Consider the following 17842-nt stretch of genomic DNA (forward strand, 5'->3'; position numbering starts at 1 on the left):
GACATGTCTTATTTCAGTTTCTCAGGGAAATACTGTAACAACACTATTTGCCTCTCTTCCTTGGATTCCTTTGGAGTTTAGAGGATGAGGTTGTAATCCCTCAACTTGTCAAGGGGTTGCTATACCCCGAAGTGACATATCTTTGGGAAGTGGCACAGAGGAGTGTTAGGAACTGGGGTGGGAGGGGGGAAAAACCCTTTGTCCTCAAGCTGCAGTTTGGGATGGAAGAATGGAACTGAGAAGAAAAGTGCAGGTTGGTACAAGGAAAAGCAAGGAATGACTGGGAGGAAGGAGGAAGCACCAACAGGGAGGGAAACCCTGGTCAAAGGGAGTGATAGTGAACTTGCTCCTGTTGGGAGTGGGAGCAGTTCCCACCTCTCCTATGCTCTTTGTGCCCTGCCTGCAGGATCACAGGATGTGGGGCAGGAACAGACTCTTCCTTGTGTTGTTCAACAGCTGCAGGGTGGATGTGGGGAATGGCTCCCAGCATATGCAGAGTGAAGGCTGGGGGCAGGTTCATGCAGAATATGAGCAAATGTGATGATGTTTGAAAAGTTGCAGGGAGGGAAGCTTGCCCCAGTAGGTTCCAAATTGTCCTTCAGTACTTCTAGCTGTGAGAGGATTTCTACATGTATGTCATCTTGGGATTCAGGCTGGGAAATGTAAGGTCTAGAGAGCCTGAGAATCTTAGCCTGCAGTTTAAACCCAATTCAGAATTTTCATGGACTGCTATACCCAGAAACAGCCAGAGAAAATGCTACAGTGCATTGGCAAGCCTCTTGCTTCCTGGTGCAAAAGCTGTGCTGATAACCCTTAAGCCGAGTCCAACATTTCCCCCCAACAGACAGCCATCAACTATGGCTGGCAAAAGGCAGAAATGTGTATGTTCCTGTTGGGGAAAGGAGGGTTTCTGCTCAACTTCTTTGCAGTTTCTCCTGTGATGCTGCCAGGAAAGTGTAGAGCAAGGACTGGAAGCAGGCCTGAGGGAAGTGGCACCTGAGAAGGTGCTGCCTCTGGGATTTTTGAATGCTGTGGGGAAGAAAGTTGAAGCAGACCATGAGCAGGTTCTGCTCCATGCTTCTTCCTGTGAAAAGGAAAAACAGAGCCATGGGTGCCCCTCTGAGCCGCATCCTCACTTTAGACTCTGCCCTGATACCCTGGCTGTCCCACCTTTCCTTTCCCTAACCCAAGCAACCTAGCTGAAAAAAGAGCCATACAGGAGCTCCTCAAAGGGATGAACTGTTGGGTCTCTCATACTGTCTCCAGCCAAGCGACAGTAACCTGTGCTGTCAGAAGGCCCTTTGAGAACAGCCCCAAGCTGGGTTTTTCCACACTTGCCTTTCCTCAGCCTGGCACCTTCTCAGGAGTCTCAGCAGTTAGTGGCCCATATGGGGCAGAGCCTTTTACAGGTGGGGGCTGCCTATGAGTAGCCCCATGGGATGAGGCTGGGACCTGATCCCCAAATGCCCTGGAGGCATGGGAGAATTGCTGTTTGGAGGAGAAAGCGCAGGAGAGGCGAAGTATATGCTGAGCTGGCCTGCAGGGCTATGACACAGCTTTGCACTGTCAACGGTGTTAGCTGGTGACATTGCGTCTGGCAGGTTGTGCTGGGTACTGCAAAGTCTGAATTAGTATTGAACTTGAGGCAGGCAAGTGGTCCCTCTTTGTTACTTAGAGTGAGCCTCTTTGACATCAGGCATGTGGGGAGAGGAGATGTTGCAGACCCTGGGTGATGTTCTTACTGCAAAATTGCCTTTTCCTACTTACCCTAAGCCTGTTAGATGATTTGGTAAGTGATTGCTACATGGAAACATAGCAGGAGCATATCATGCTGCTTCTGCCTTTGCTACACCTCCTTTTTTCAAAGTATAGCTGTATGTGAGGACTACAGCTTGCTGAAAGAGAAGGAATGGCTATTTGGCTTTTGCTGACACTAGTCCACCGTTTTCTTTTCTCTCAGACTTTGCAGTTACTCAGCCTGCAGCTTTTCCCAGCTGTGGTCTGAAGGTAGTCTGAAGCTGTAAGGCTATGTCAGTCCACCAGTAAGCATAGAAAATCCTCCTTGACACAAACAAAAATAATGATTAAAAAAAAAAAAAAAGGTAAAAATTACCATGCACTGCTGTCAGTCCTCAGATTATTTTCTCTGGACCTTGCAAAAGGGGTTGGTCTCTGAGGTACTGACATCTACCTCCCCTAGCCTTACGCCTAAAACTTATTAATCAGTTTAGGAATAGCACTCATTCACTTCAGACCTTTCCAGTTCCTCCTGCGATACTTGCAGGTAAGGGTGGGGTTGGAGAGGAGCATGAAGGTGGGTAAGGGATGGGGACAAGGTTGAGGGAAGCAGAGCCTCAGCAGAGTCTGGCTGTGGCACTTTTTGAATGTTTTGGGGAAGTTAAATGTTGGTATGAGAAGGTTCTGCTCTGTTGGCAAGGTACTGTTGGCCTCACTTGGGGGAAAGAAGAGGAAATGGAGATGAAAAGCAGGAAGCTGTTCTCCCTCCTGAGAAAATTTGTCACACCAATCTTTCCAAGACTTTCAGAAGATAACAGTTACTTGGGCAGGGTTGTTGCTAGTCTAAAATCATTACATACTCCTAATAGTTTTGTGCGAGTGATGATAGTATATTTAATTGTGTTTTGTAGCCAATTAAACTAGGTAGTACTGTGTCTTTAATGTAGGAAGAAGAGACTTTCTTTTTTACCTTCAGGAAAGGATAGAGAAATCATTCACCTTTGCTGTGGTAGAATCACATCTTTGAGGAACTCCCATCAGAGCCTCCATCACTTCCCACCACCTTTCTAAAACAGCAAATACAGTTTGCTTGCTATCAGGCAAGAAATTAAGATCCTACTTGATATTAATCAGGTGTCAATATTAAAGTAATACAACAGGGCTGTAGCCTGAAACTTTATTCATGTACTTTGGGGGTTTTTTGTTGTTATAGTTTGCGGTTTTGATTTTTTTAAAGCAGTTGACAGGGATCTTCTCTTAGTTTTGAAGATAAGATTGTATTGATTGAGTTGTTACTGAATTTGAAGAGTTTCAGGAACTGTAATAAAAATGGAAATGAATATTTATGTGGCCTACAGAAGCGTAGGCATGTTTAACTGACACTTTCAGTAAATGTACGTAACCTGTCCTGCTGCTGTAATTAGTACTGAGGTTTCCATTAAAATCTACTAGCAAAGTGATAGCTGCACCTGACTCCCTTTTTTCAGGGATTCTTTCACAATGTGATAGTGTAGTCCTCAATTAGATACATAAGAAGTGGTTTTTGGTTATTTGAAATAATTTTTCAGTTACTCAGAAATCGCAAGGTCAATACCTAAGTATACATGTAAATATGTCCTAAAAATCAGCACCAAGTGACATCTGCCTGTATGCCCACACAATAAGCAGTTTTCAGTTTTGATGAATTTGCAATCATAAATGTATTAACTAAATGGGCATGTCAGGGCCACTTAATTAAGTACTACTTTAAAATTAAAACCAGTATGTGAACAGCAAGATTTATTTTTCAATCAGTCTTTATTAGTGCAACAGTTAAAATACGCCATGAAAATTACTGCTTCATTGTGTTGTTGCAGTGCCAATATGATCAAAATAAGTGGTTTGTATAAAATCAGGAAGTTGTTTTAAGAAGCCTGATCAATATATACAGATTGTAGTTGTAGTAAACAGCACTGTTGTGAGGAGCTTTTGAGTAAGCTAGTCATTTTATAACATCAGGAATGCCACATATCCCTCGAGTGTTTACTGGAGTAAGGAATTCTCATCTTCATTAAGAATTCATTCATCAGTTTTCTTTATCTTCTTATCCCAGCCTCTGCAACCATTTCAGAAAAGGCACCTTTTTGTTGTAACAAATTATGTGGTGTATCATATTCTAGAATCCTTCCCGCGTCCAGAACAAGCACTCTACAATGCAAAAGCAGAAAGATTACAGGAAAAGAAAGATGAGCTATTCAACCATATTTTCCAGGCCTAATACAGTTATGTCTGGATAATGGGAACTCTTACTTGGAAGAAATATTACTGAACAAGATAATTCATTGGTTTCTAAAACTAGGAACTCCTATATTTTAAAAAGCCTTTTGAAAATGGCATTTTTGCTTAATCGGTAAAAATTCTATAGTATAGTCCATTTACTCTAGAGAATTAAGTGGTCTTAATAGTAGCTTATACCTGCACCTTAGCAGGAAAAATATTAAATTAATTCTGTAATTAGAAGGGGGAAACAGAACACAGTCTATTGATATTTAAATAATATTGATGCTGAAGTCTTTTGTGATACCTTGGATTGTACAGATACAAAGATACTAAGGTAAAAAGTGTTGGAGTGTAAAATTTAGTAAGTCTGAAAACTGATCCATTTAAAGGAAGCCATTTATTTTTAAAATGGCTTACCAAAACTTACTTACCTCTCTGAATCCATTACTGTATGTAACCTGTGGGCTACAGTTAATATTGTGCAGTCGTAAAATTCTCTTTTGATGGTGGGCTGCACCAAGTTATCTGTTTCCATGTCAACAGAAGCCGTCACCTCATCTAGGACCAGGATTTTTATTTTTTGGAGCAAAACACGGGCCAGACAGACCAGCTGTCTCTGCCCAACACTGTTAAAAATACATTTGAGAAGGCCAGGTCAGGCACATTGAGAAAGGGAAGAACAATATAAAGCTGCGATTACTGTGGAGCCTATCTGTTCTACCTTTCTTAGCAACACTTTATACTTCTCAAAAGACTGAAATCTGTTCACCTTGTTTTGGAAGTTTTGATTTCTTCTTGCTCAGCATACCAATAATAGTTAGGTGTGACTCAAACAGCTGTGGCTGAACTTTGTAGTGTAAACCTAGTCTTGCCTACAATTTCTATATTTGCATTATAATGAGGACTCTGAATAAGCCAGATTGAATGCTAAACCACTTTTTAATGATGTTCAGTGTAAAGGTTTGGATACTCCTGTATGTTAGCTGTGGTGTATGCCTTCTAGAAACTTCCTCCTGAAAACGATCTGTCAAAAAAATTCAAGTTGATATTCAGTACGCTCCATTTAAGACCTGCCCCTTTGCTGACGGAAGCTTCAGTATTTGTGTCCTAGAGCTTAGAGTCGTTTTATTTCAAGTGTCACCCTCGTTACATAACTATGGGTTGATGTTTTACATGGAAAAAATTAGTTGCTTTGCAAAGCACATAAAGTAAAGGAATAAGCCCTCTGCAGTTTTGTCTTCTTTCGAAGTTTGCTGGTTTTGGTTTGGGTTTTTTTTCTTTTCTGTTTTGTTGGGGTTTTTAAAATTTAAATAAATGAGTACTTTTCTACGCAAATCTAAGTAGGCAGTGCATGAATTGCCCCTCTCCCCCCACTCCTTTACAATTACTCATATACTTCAGCTGAAAATAGTCTACTTCCTTGGCTTTCCAGCACAGGCCATAAAACTTTATCCAGTTGTGAACAGTTTGCCACCTCAAAGAAACTCGTACTACCAGAATAATTCTACTTAGAATGATGAGAGAAGTGTCATTTTTATACTGACACTTTCTGATGTAAATTCTCTGGAAGAAACATAGTTTTACAGTATCAGAAAATAACTGCAATAGCACTTTCTTGTTTATGTACCTGAGATTTTCACCACCTTCTGAAATCTCATGAAGGAGCTTCTTTGGGAGTGACTGCACAAAATCCTTTAAGTCACACAGTTCCAGTACTTCCCAACAGTTCCAGATCAGAGTGTTTTCCAAGTGGATCCAAATTTGACTGCAGTGTCCCAGAAAAAAAGACGGGGTTCTAAATAACAGCAGAACGTGAGTGCGCAATTCCAACACAAACCTAAAACAGCCTGCCACAAATCCTGACATTAACATAGGGAACTGGGACAAATTGTTTTGGAAATGAAGCTTTGCAAGGGAAATTGTAATGTTTTGAAGCTGGGGATGAAAAGACAAAAAAATCACATGGGGTCTCAGTGTGCTCAGTTCTTCTTTAAGGTGAAATGTAAAGAGCAAAATATGTCTTATGCATTCTCTGTACTACCAGTTCTATGGCTGACTAAAGACCTGCCCAGCACCTGGCAACTGCAACAACATATGAGTTATTCCTATTGTCAAGTTTGTGAAGCAGTGGATACTACATCCATGAGCACTGTTAAGAAAGATTAGAAGGCTATGATTATGATTCAAATATTCTTAATTTCCTACAGGAAAGGTGACATATTCAGAAGTAAAAACAAAAGCAATTATTGCATAAATGAGCATCACTAGCTTCTGTGCACAGAATACAGCAGGGAATGTCTGGAAAAAAGTACACATAGGCTAGTACATGCCAGGATGCATATAGGTCACATCCAGCACTTACGACTGTAGAAACAAGCATTCAGTAGTTAAGTCTATACACTTTTTTTGGATGTACACAAAAGCCTTTTTCTTAAAATGGCAAATTTAAGAAGTCAGTACTTGACAACATATGAATACCTGCACAGATTTATAAACAGAACTGATGTTTTTAGAGGCAGTGGACACCTTGTCTAAGTGCAGTCACAATGGTTGTGACCCAATAGGTAGACTGTAAAAGGCCAACAACGTTCACCAGCAAGTTACATGCAAGCAGAACAGTGATAATTTTTAGGAAGCTAGGTGACCAAAAAGGACTGTTAAAATGGTATGAGATCGTGTACATATTCTTCATTTAAACTTCATGTTACTTGCATTAGAACACCATTGAAGTAATTTTCAAATCTGTACTTGAATATGATTGTTAAAAACTTTTTCTATGAGATAGATTTGACTCATCTGAAAAAGTATCTGCACACTGAAAGCTTTGGTATCTTGTCCTTTGGAAAGTGTCAGATAAATTTATTGTAAGTGATGTTAACAAGACCCCTGCACAAAAATGCTTTTATGAATGGCATTCAGGGAACATGCAAAAAGTCTTCAGGTGACCATTAAATTTGTGTTCTAGGTTTTACTTTATATTAGAGCATTTCAACATAAGTCAGTTTACCAGTGTCGTGGTCTAAGCCCAGTCAGCAACTTGGCACCATGCAGCCAATTGCTCATTCCCCCTATTCCCAGTGGGATGGGGAGAATCGGAAGAAAAAAAGTAAAACTCATGGGTTGAGATAAGAACAATTTAATAACTAAAGTAAAATAAAATGTAATACTAACAACAACAACAATAATAATAGTAGTAGTAGTAATTAAAAGGAATATAATAAAATTAAAAATAAAAAAAAAGAAAACCCAAGAAAAGACAAGTCATGTACAATGCAATTGCTCACTACCCGCTGACTGATGCCTGAGCAGTGATCTGCCCCTCCCAGCCAACTGCCCCCAGTTTCTATGCTGAGCATGACACTCTATGGTATGGAATATCCCTTTGGGTAGTTCGGGTCAGCTGTCCTGGCCATGCTCCCTTCCAGCTTCTTGTGCACCTGCTTGCTGGCACAGCATGGGAAACTGAAAAATCCTTAACTTGGGATAAGCGCTACTTAGCAACAACTAAAATATCAGTGTGTTATCAACGTTATTCTCACACTAAATCCAAAACACACTGTACCAGCTACTAAGAAGAAAATTAACTCTATCCCAGCCAAAACCAGGACAACCAGCATGAACACAATCCTAATGATATGTGAACTAAACTTGAGTTTCCTGCCCTGTTCTGAAGTAAGCAGGGACAGCTTTATGTGACAGACCATAGCAGATTAATTTAAATACATATTACATGATTCGTGTATACATCACTTTATTCCCTACAGTTTTCAGACATAATTACAGTTATTTTAAAATATTTTTGCCTTCAGGTGGGACTTGAAAACACTCTATGTAGCTATACACATATAGATTCTGGAGAACATTGGGCTGCATCAAAAGAAATGTGAACAGCAGGCCGAGGGAGGTGATTCTCCCCCTCTACTCTGCTGTCGCGAGACCCTACCTGGAGTCCTGCGTTCAGCTCTGGGCCCCCTCAACAGAAGAAGGACATGGGCCTGTTGGACCAAGTCCAGGGGAGGGCCATGAAGATGATCAGAGGACTGGAGCCCCTCTATGAAGACAGGCTGAGAGAGTTGGGGTTGTTCACCCTGGAGAAGAGAAGGCTCCAGGGAGACCTTATAGCAGCCTTCCAGTACCTAAAGGGGGCCTACAAGAAAGCCAGAGAGGGACTCTTTACCAGGGCATGTAGTGATAGGATGAGGGGTAATGGCTTTAAACTGAAAGAGGGTGGATTTAGATTAGATATTAGGAAAAAAATATTTACTGTGAGGGTGGTGAGGCACTGCAACATGTTTCCTAAAGAAGTTGTGGATGCCCCATCCCTGGAAGTGTTCAAGGCCAGGTTGGATGGGGCTTTGAGCAGCCTGGTGTAGTGGAAGGTGTCCCTGCCCATGGCAGGGGGTTTGGAACTAGATGATCTTTAAGGTCCCTTCCAACCCAAACCATTCTATGATTCTATGAGTTATTCTAGCTAAGACTAAACCTGGCATAATAAAACCTAATGTCATACTTGTGGTCTCCCTGTTTTGAGGCTTCTTCCATGTAATTGCCAACATGCAGTTGTGACATTTTTCAGGATAGCATTATGCCAGCAGTACTGAAGATTACTGTCTAATGAAATAGCTAAGATTCTCAAAAATCCAATTCTAAAGCCTGATAGGCCATAACAGAGCCTGTTTTCAAAGATCACTGAAACTCTATTGGAGTTTTATACCTCTGTCTCTTGGCAGCCTGTGAACTTTGGGGTTATAATTTCTCAAAAAAAAACGTGTCTTGTGTTAGTCAAAAAGGAAAAAAAGTTCTCTCTAAAACACAACTCACCTGTGCAATAATGTTAAGATTTCCACCTAGGTCATGGAGTCCAATAGTTGATATATCAATTCCATCAATAATTATTTTGCCTTCAGATCTCTCTAGAACTCTGAACAAGCAATTTGTGAGTGTTGATTTACTAGCTCCTGTTCTTCCAACAATTTCAACCTGAAACAGAAAGTTTTCTGATAAAGGCTATAACTTTCCATGCTACACATTCTATATGAAATATGATTAGTGAATTCAGTGTCAACTTTCAGTTCAAAACTTCGGTTTCTTTCACCAACATGCAATCCTATAGGTGGATAAAACTGAAACTCACTTTTGGAACACGTGACTCGCAATCACGGCTTTCCCTCAGAAGCTGTACAGCCTACGCCTGGTTCAGTGGAATCCTTTCCATTCCCCTCCCTTTTGTCTAGCACTCCTCAGCTCAAACCAATGACTCTAAACTAGGTCTCACTTGGTGTTCCTTGACCCCAAACCCAAAGCTGATTAGCACTAATCTGGCAGCATATTCCTCTACATAAATATTCAGCACGGTGGACAAGAGGTTTAATTTCAAATTTGGATCTTCCTTAAAACTGCTAAATTCATAAAACATTATCTCAGCTTCTTACAGGGATAAGAATTTCTACATAGTAGGAGAAAATACTTTTCCCTTTCTCATTTGTCTTTTCTTTAATGTCTTATCCACTTAACATCTTCCCTGTTCAACATCATCTTGCTGTATCTAGTACTGGAGTCTCCTCATATGAAATCCTTTTGAAGCAGAAAGTTAGGAAACAGAATTTTATACCTCCGATTTATTTCTTCTTATATACAGTATGTTCTCTTTACTCTGTGTCTGAAAAGAGACATCATTCAGGGCTCAAGCAAGATCCTTCCTGTACTGAGCCTTGTAGTTTACAAACTCTATTATTCCTCTATCTGGCCACCCCGCTGGTGGTCTTTTTGACATTATCCATGGTTCCTGGAATTAACACCATTGGTATTTCAGTATATGACAGTAAAAATGTTACAAGTTAATAAAAACATTAGAAAAATTATATATATCTTTAAAAATCCCTGGAGCTTTAGGATAATTCCAATGCAATATAAGGGAAGGAGAACCTGCTCATGAACACTGGGCAGAAACATTCCACCTGTTTTTTTTCCAGGGGTTTTGGTTTGTGTGTTTTTTGGGTTTTTTTAACAACATCTTATACACTCATTTAAAAAAGTAGACTCCATTTAACTGGGTAGTTGCTAATAGTCTGGTATCTGTTCCATCAACTGACAGGAATTGAATTTAATCTGATGCCTAATCTCCCAAATATTTAAAATGCATATTTTATGGGAAACATTTTAAGAAGAAGAGTAGGAGAGAACAGAAAGATGTGAAAAGAAGTTAAGAAACATAAACATGGGGGAAAGGGTAAAAGAGAATGAAGAGGTAGAAGAGAGTCTTGTTTCCAAGACAGACTAAGGCTCTTATGCCTCTGTACGTGACATGGGTACTACTTTCAGAAAAGCACAATAAACAAAGCAAATTGGCTTGAAACAAATGTCTCTCCAGAAGTGAGGTGACTAACAGTTAGGGGTCTGACAGGCCTCTCTTCCCATCTTAAAATGCTCCTCTTGGTTGCACATAGCATAAGAGAGTTTACTTGAGCTGTAGCTGCATTAGTCTTACTATAAAATCCATTGCTTAGAAGGATGCCAAGCAATTTACTGGTCAAAATAGGAATAAAACTGCTATGACTATAAATGTAATGAAGAAGCTACATATTATTCTCAATGTTAAAAAAAAAAAAGAGAAAGTATTTAATAACAAATTGTAACCTATTACCACTCACCAACATTAAAGTCAATCGAAGTTAATAATTTTCTATGCACATAAATAAATATTCAAGAAGAAAGCTCACCATTTCAAGAAGAATGCTCACCTCTTTATCCATTTTTGCATATTCATAAACTCTTTCAACTGAAACTGCATTGGTCTCGATTTCACATGCTTTACGCACCCAAAAATTTAGACTCTGAATTGTCTGGGGAAATAGTTGCATGACAGAATGTAAAAATTTGATTCTACTAGAATACAGCATGCTGATTTCAAAACTTACCCTGAATTTAATAATCACAGAAGCCAAAAAGTGTACAGAAAATGATGACATGCCAAATGAACTATCGCTTAGAAAATCACTCATCTTGGCGTTCCTCTGAGCACTTCTTGTCTGCTTTTAAGACTGACCAATGAGTATAACAGCTCCAGAAATCTGGAACTACTTCAGGATCAACAGAAAGTACACAGTAATTATGTGATATGTTGAAAGGAAAAACATATACAGCTCATACTGTGGGTACATTATTGTACTATTCCCTAGGTAAAGTAAGCTAGCAATACAGAACAAAGAATTTGTAATGGACATATGTATTTGGTCTACCATGTCTGGCAAATTTGTCGCCTTCAAACACTGGGAATGCTTCTGCAGACAGAATTGGTACCACTTCCATGGTTAAATATTCCCACTTCTATAGGAAAAAAGTGAGCCAAAAGAATTCTTAGTAGTCAACTGTTTTGAGATGCTGTATGCAACTAAAAAAAGAATGGTGTCAATTTGACATCAGACGGAGGTGAAAAATTGTGCAGTACTTGTGACTGTCATCACCAAGTATGGGATGATATAAAGGAGATTCTTCAATCTCTGAATAATAGAAAATGGAACTCTTTTGAGTTGGGGGTGATGTGGATATGCCATGACAGGTAATTGTCTGTATATTTTTTTTGTATTTCTATTCAATAGTATCTGTCAGCTGTGTTTCTGAAGCACTTACCACAATGAGAATCTGGATACAGCTAGACTCCTAAGCATCACAAGATTAAAGAAACTTGGATGCTTAGTTTGTGTATACATAATACTTAAGATTTATTTTAACTAGCAACTTATCAATACAATTCATCTTACTTTGACATATTTCAAATATGGCTCTCACATATTACTTTTACAAGAACAATGCCAAAGTAAATGATTTTATTCAACTTCCACATAAGCATTCCTACATAACATTCAGTAAGTGAACAAGAAATCAGTTATGAAGTATAGTTGTACCTGTTCTTATTTGGTTTAACAAAATACTTAAAAATAAACCATACCTAGTTTCATCAACTTGATTTTTAAATATGTTTGAATAATTATTATTTCATCTAAATTCAGAAGTGGAAAATAATTAATGTGAAGCTTCCCAGAATTAATGGAATTCAAAGGAAAACTCTGTTCTGCCCATGGGATTTAGTTTCATCGATGCCACCATGTATATTCACCTACACAACTTCATTTATGCATTCTTCTCTTTTCATATACAATGTGATACCAGCAAAAAATTTATACCATTACTTACATTTAGAGCATAGGATATTGATAAACCCACTGCAGAGGAACTCACTGTATTTCCAGCTAGTACTACAAACAGTGCAGCAAAGAACACCATTAAACTTCCCAGAAATTCAAGCCTGACAGATAGCCACCTGTAGTAAATCAAGGCAAAGAAAAAAGTGAATTACCTCCAAATTTTTTATAGTATAGTGAATACATTGCTAATATAATGACTCTTTGAGATCATTATATTGGCAATTTACCCACTTTACAAGAGAGATAAGCACTATCATTCCCATTTTACAGATGGACTGGGGAGGGAATATGACATCTAGAACTGGTAGCACCACTAAAAACAAAACGCAGGTCTCAACTCCTGGCTAGTGCTCCCTTCACTCCTCATACTACTTTCCTACTCTTCCTATCCGGAAAAGATTCAGGTATTTGACTGAAAAACAGAACTGAAAATCTTATCCTTGCTAATCTTTGCCAGTAATTGAACTGCATCACAAAGGAAGGAGAGGAAATGGACTTATTTCCTTAAACCCAAGATTCCACTCTCAAGACCTACTTCCACATGAACTACTGAACTATAAATTTGATTTGTTCATAAACTTGTAAGAGGAACTGTTAGTTGAAATGTAGCACAGTCCATGCTTATGGCCTATTGGTAATTTTTTTTTTTTTTTTAATATTCTCATCCCAGACAACATATGCATATTTTCTATAAACATGCTAGTTTCTGGTACATAAAGAAGAAATCATCCTAGTGCTTAGACATAATCTATGCATTCATTACAAAGAGTGGTGGATAAATTGCTCTCAAACTTCTGTTTCTCAGTGGGTTCACTCCGACTCAAGCTCAGCTCAGTCAAGTGCCTCAGCTCAGTCACAGATGCAGAACTGCTGTAAAGTACCTGTTGGAGATGACGCTGTTGTAGAAGTAAACTAAGTTCTCACACACAACATCATTATTTTTTCTAATGAATCTCTCTTGGTGGCCAAATGCTCGAATTGTTGATCCCCCTGCAAGAGTTTCACTGAAGTGGGAGATCACAGGGGAACGTGATGCTCCTCCTAGCCATTGAATTTGTCGTGAACTCGCTATGTAGTACCACTAATAAAACAGTACAGACAAAACAGACATTTTAAGTTGCTACAGTTTCTTTTACATTGTCTAAAGTATTTGCCATATTTATTTCCAGTTAAGTAATCTGTTAAGTAATTCCTGTAAATTTTGAATATGAAAAAGTTGGAAATGTCTACACAGAAAAAAAGGTATTCACAAACAGCATAGGAAAAAAAATCTGTCTCTTGGGACACACCAACATTGTAACGCTGACATAACTGCAACATATAAATTACTGGCAAGGTTAAAATAAGAGAACATTATTTCCAAATTCTATAGCAAATGTGCTATAACACAAGAGGTGTGTAACAACCAACTAAAACTTCTATGTAAACTTTCAAATTAGAATGTCCCACTTCTTTCTCAAATGAAAGACAGCCTTTATTTCTCCAATGTAAAGATGTCTATATTTAAATTCCTTAGTAGAGACTGATTCCAGACGCTCTTTTCCTTCCTCTATATTCTTATTGTAAGAATCTTTTAAGGTCTTTAATCACAGACCATACTTTGAGCATCAAGAAACAGGAATGTAGCCATGAGTCTTTCTGAAACATTACTTTTTGGTTTCTCAGTAGCATAACTGACACTTGACAAAAAATAGCACAGGTAGTGTAGGTATCATTCTAGTTTATATCTGCTGTTTCAGGGTTACCCTTCAACTTTTAACTTTCACTATAATATACACCCCATATTTTCAGGTAACTTCATCAAATTTCTTGGTGGGATCTATATCAAAAATGTATCTTCCTAAGAATAAGGAAAATACAAAGAGAAAAATGTAAGTCGTTAAAAGTTCCCAAGCATTACAGGATATATTCAAGAAGTGTTCTAATTTCCTTTTAAGAAGCCTGAAGATTTTTTTCTGAAAGCAATTTCAAATGTTATATATATATATATGTGTGTGTGTGTGTGTACATATATATATATATATGTTTGGGGTTGGTTTTTTCACAATAAGGAATAACTTAAGCCTGTACCCTTGACTGCTTTGGATATTTCACCCACATACATCTAGAAACCCTTATAAAAGCTTAATGCACTTACTTGAATAGTAAAATAAAAGTATCCCAGGGGAATAACTACCACTATGAATAGTGGTGAGGCAGATGTGATAACTAGAATGGTTCCAATAACATCTAGTGTACAATTTAGCCAAGTTCGTAAGTAATAATGGAATCGTAAGTCCACTATAAATAAGTCCTGTAATAATGCACAGAAGAATCAAGATTTTGTGAGTAAATTCCACTAAAAACTTGAAGAAAGCATCCTTTAAAAATGGAATCAAACTAAAGTATCTTCAATAAAAATTAGTAGGATCCCTCCTGATTATATTGTAACAAAATGTATTCATATATCATTATTGGTTTTTAAAAGAGAAATAGATATAATAGCTTTTAGACTACTCATAGTATGTCAGAGAACAGGCTCAGAGTGTTTGAAGTAAAAAAGAGACAGGTCTTGCTATCTTGCTACTCAATACTATTCAGCTTATGTAAAGCATAGCAGACTGAAAAGAAGGCCAGGAATTCAGATCCTAACTCCTGTATGCTCCCGTTATTAATTCTAGAAGTGTACTGAAATATTAATATTAATCTCTTACTGTACACGGTAAAGCTTTTTCAAACCCAGTTTACAGTATATTGCTACCAAAGACTAGGGGCTTGAGTGAAACCTAAGTCAACTCACCTTCTAGTGTATCACGCAACCACTCTTGGTTCTATTCTTGAGAACACAGCTATGAACAGTCACTGTATTTTCAGTAATTGGTAATGCATTGCAACAATCTAGTTATGATGAGAGTGGGAGGTATTAAAGTCATAGTAAATAACATTTGTTTGTGTATTAGAGGTTCCAATTAAAGCCAAAACACTACAAAAATAGAAAATAACATTCACTTTAAGTATATATACCTCTGAGAATGTGAATTTAATGTATTAATTGGTTTTGACAATAACATTTCATTCTGATATGCAATATACTATCGAAGAAAAATATAGTTTGGTTTTTTAAAAAAACATCAGATTTAGGTCTGGTAAACTTGTTGCACTGCAGGAATGGCCTTTGAGGAATGGCCTCCCAGTGATCTTGGACAGGGTCTATACAACTTCTACTAATAACATGTTTTGGTGATTTTGTAAGAAAATAGCTTTAAATAGTTTTTTAAGTTTTTATGTACTGAAACAGCTTTCTATTCCTAGATATTGCATTCACTTACTTTGGTATCTTTAATTTTTCAGCAATACTAAATGGAGTTAAATCTGTAGTCACTTAAGCTTCATTTTCATAAAATGGAAAATACATATGAGTTTTCCCTTTACCTTTGTAAATCTATTGATGATCTGACCAACTGGATTAGTTTCAAAATGCTGAAGAGGAAGGTGCAACACATTGTCTAACAGCTGATGATGCAATGCCCAAGAAGCAGACAGGGATCCCCTGGTGAGCAGATGGGCACTGCAGCAAACGGGAAGACCTTGTGAATGGATACATTAAAAGACAGTATGAATGGTTGGGGCGGGAAAGGAAATGGAGCTTGTTTCTGTCACTGTTTTCTACCACAGTAAGCACAGTCCCACTTCATATCTTAGATTTACAAATGTACATATTTGTATTTTGTTGATACATCTTACTACTTCATAAGTACGTTTTTCCTGCAATTAATTCTCTCATGCTAGCATGCCACTACACATCAACACAGGTTTCCTTCCTCACTGAGATGCCAACATAAATTCATTAGGTTACACTTGGATGTTCCAAGAATTCACAGAAGTATCATAAAATTAAACAGCATTTTCTTTGACATGTCTGTACATCTCTTCTCCTCTCCCCAGATTAAACTATGATACTGTGTTGCATACAATTCTGTTTATGAAACAACCAGCATTATTTCTTTACTAACACATATTCAGGCAGATCAAATTTGGCAAATGGTGAGAAAACAGTCATAAATGCTCATCCTTGCCTTGTATGAATCCCAGAAGCCCATAGATACGAAGTTTATAGATTTGTGATTGTTTCCATTCTGTGAAATCATTAACTTTTGCTGTTTCTGCAGTCCAGGTGCTAAGCCACAGATTTTGTCCAATGGCTAGTGCATTTTGTCCTAAATAAGCAGCTATAGTTAGCCACATCCATCGCCAGCCGAAGGCTTGGAGGTATTTCAAAACAACTGACATTTTCATCTAAATATATTTAAAAAATAGAACATATTAAAAAGAGTTACTCTTAAAATCATTATCATTGTGAAGGCAAATACATATTATATAATGTGACTCAGATACATTAAATTCAGAATAAATCTAAAGAATTTAACTAAATCTGGTAACTTAGGTATATAAAATCATACTGCAAAAAGGTTTCCTCTCCCCCCATACTCTGCTCTTTAATGATTCATATTCTAGGCAATCTTGCTTGTGCCAGTTTCCAGTCTCAGACTTAAAAAATCTTACATATGTAGATTATACAAAACAAACAAATAAAAACAAACCAAACAATCAAACAACAGTACAATTCCTGGGCAGTTTGTATGAAGCAAACCTTACTCTATTCATCAATGGAACTAGAAACTTTAGAACTACCACTCTGTGCTACTGGAGCCAAGGAAATTAGTATCGGCAGGAGAAAGTTCTCATCCTTGGTGTAAATGAGACTAATGGGACCAAACTTAGCTAGGCCACTTGAAAGGCAGAACTGGTAGGAGCAGAATAATGACAGATTCTTGGATTTCATTACAGGGTCTGCAGTGAAATGAGCTCTAGTTGGCACAAACTCTTCTGTCTCTTCTGCAAATTCATTGTTTTCAAGTGCCTATTTCTACCACCTTGCTAGAAACTCATACCTTCTTCCCCTCTCCACCTTCCCCATTCTTATTTTAATTAAACTGTAGCTTCCCAGGAAGTTTTGACCTTCTGCACACTGTTTCACTTGTTCTTTTCCCTCTCCTTAGCAGTGGCATATTTTTTTAATGGAGACTGCAGAAAGTGAGCTTCTAACATAAAACAATACTGCAGCAGTATTACCAGGCAAAATTTCTAGTCTCTGCTCCAGGACACAGGTATTTAAACTTCCTAACAGTAAGACAGAATGTTTTTCTAACAGAGGTAAAGCTTTTTTAATCTTCTTCTTTCTGAAATATGCAAACAGACTGGACCTAAATGTAATATGAAAATACAGCCAGTAGCAGATCATCAAAATCTCAAAAATCTCAGACTACACACTTAAAATTTGGTCAAAATCTGTAAGATTTATTTTAAATTCAGTAATGAGATGTCAGGTAACCTTAATAAGAAACAGAAAATTGCAACTGCAAAATAATACATTTTTATAAAAACAAATGTCAAAGCCTATTCCATTACTAATACTTACACCAGCAGTGGCAACTTTTTCTTTATTGTTATTGAGTATTTTCCATTGATCAAAGGAAGAACTGCAAACAAGAAACACTTTCAAATATTCTTGTATCATCATAGAAAGAATATATCCATTTATTCCTAAGCAAAAATGCATACTATAAAATCTTGTAAATTTTTCCTATGGAGACACGAACTGT

General features: G+C 37.7%; 1 pseudogene; it reads right to left on the reverse strand.

Annotated features, from left to right (window-relative positions):
• Window positions 1-3499: 3499 nt before the first annotated feature.
• LOC104319249 (multidrug resistance-associated protein 1-like) overlaps window positions 3500-17842 on the reverse strand; it is a 39931-nt pseudogene continuing 25588 nt past the window's right edge.

This window comes from Haliaeetus albicilla, chromosome 6, assembly GCF_947461875.1.
Source record: "Haliaeetus albicilla chromosome 6, bHalAlb1.1, whole genome shotgun sequence".
In the NCBI taxonomy this organism is placed as follows: domain Eukaryota; kingdom Metazoa; phylum Chordata; class Aves; order Accipitriformes; family Accipitridae; genus Haliaeetus; species Haliaeetus albicilla.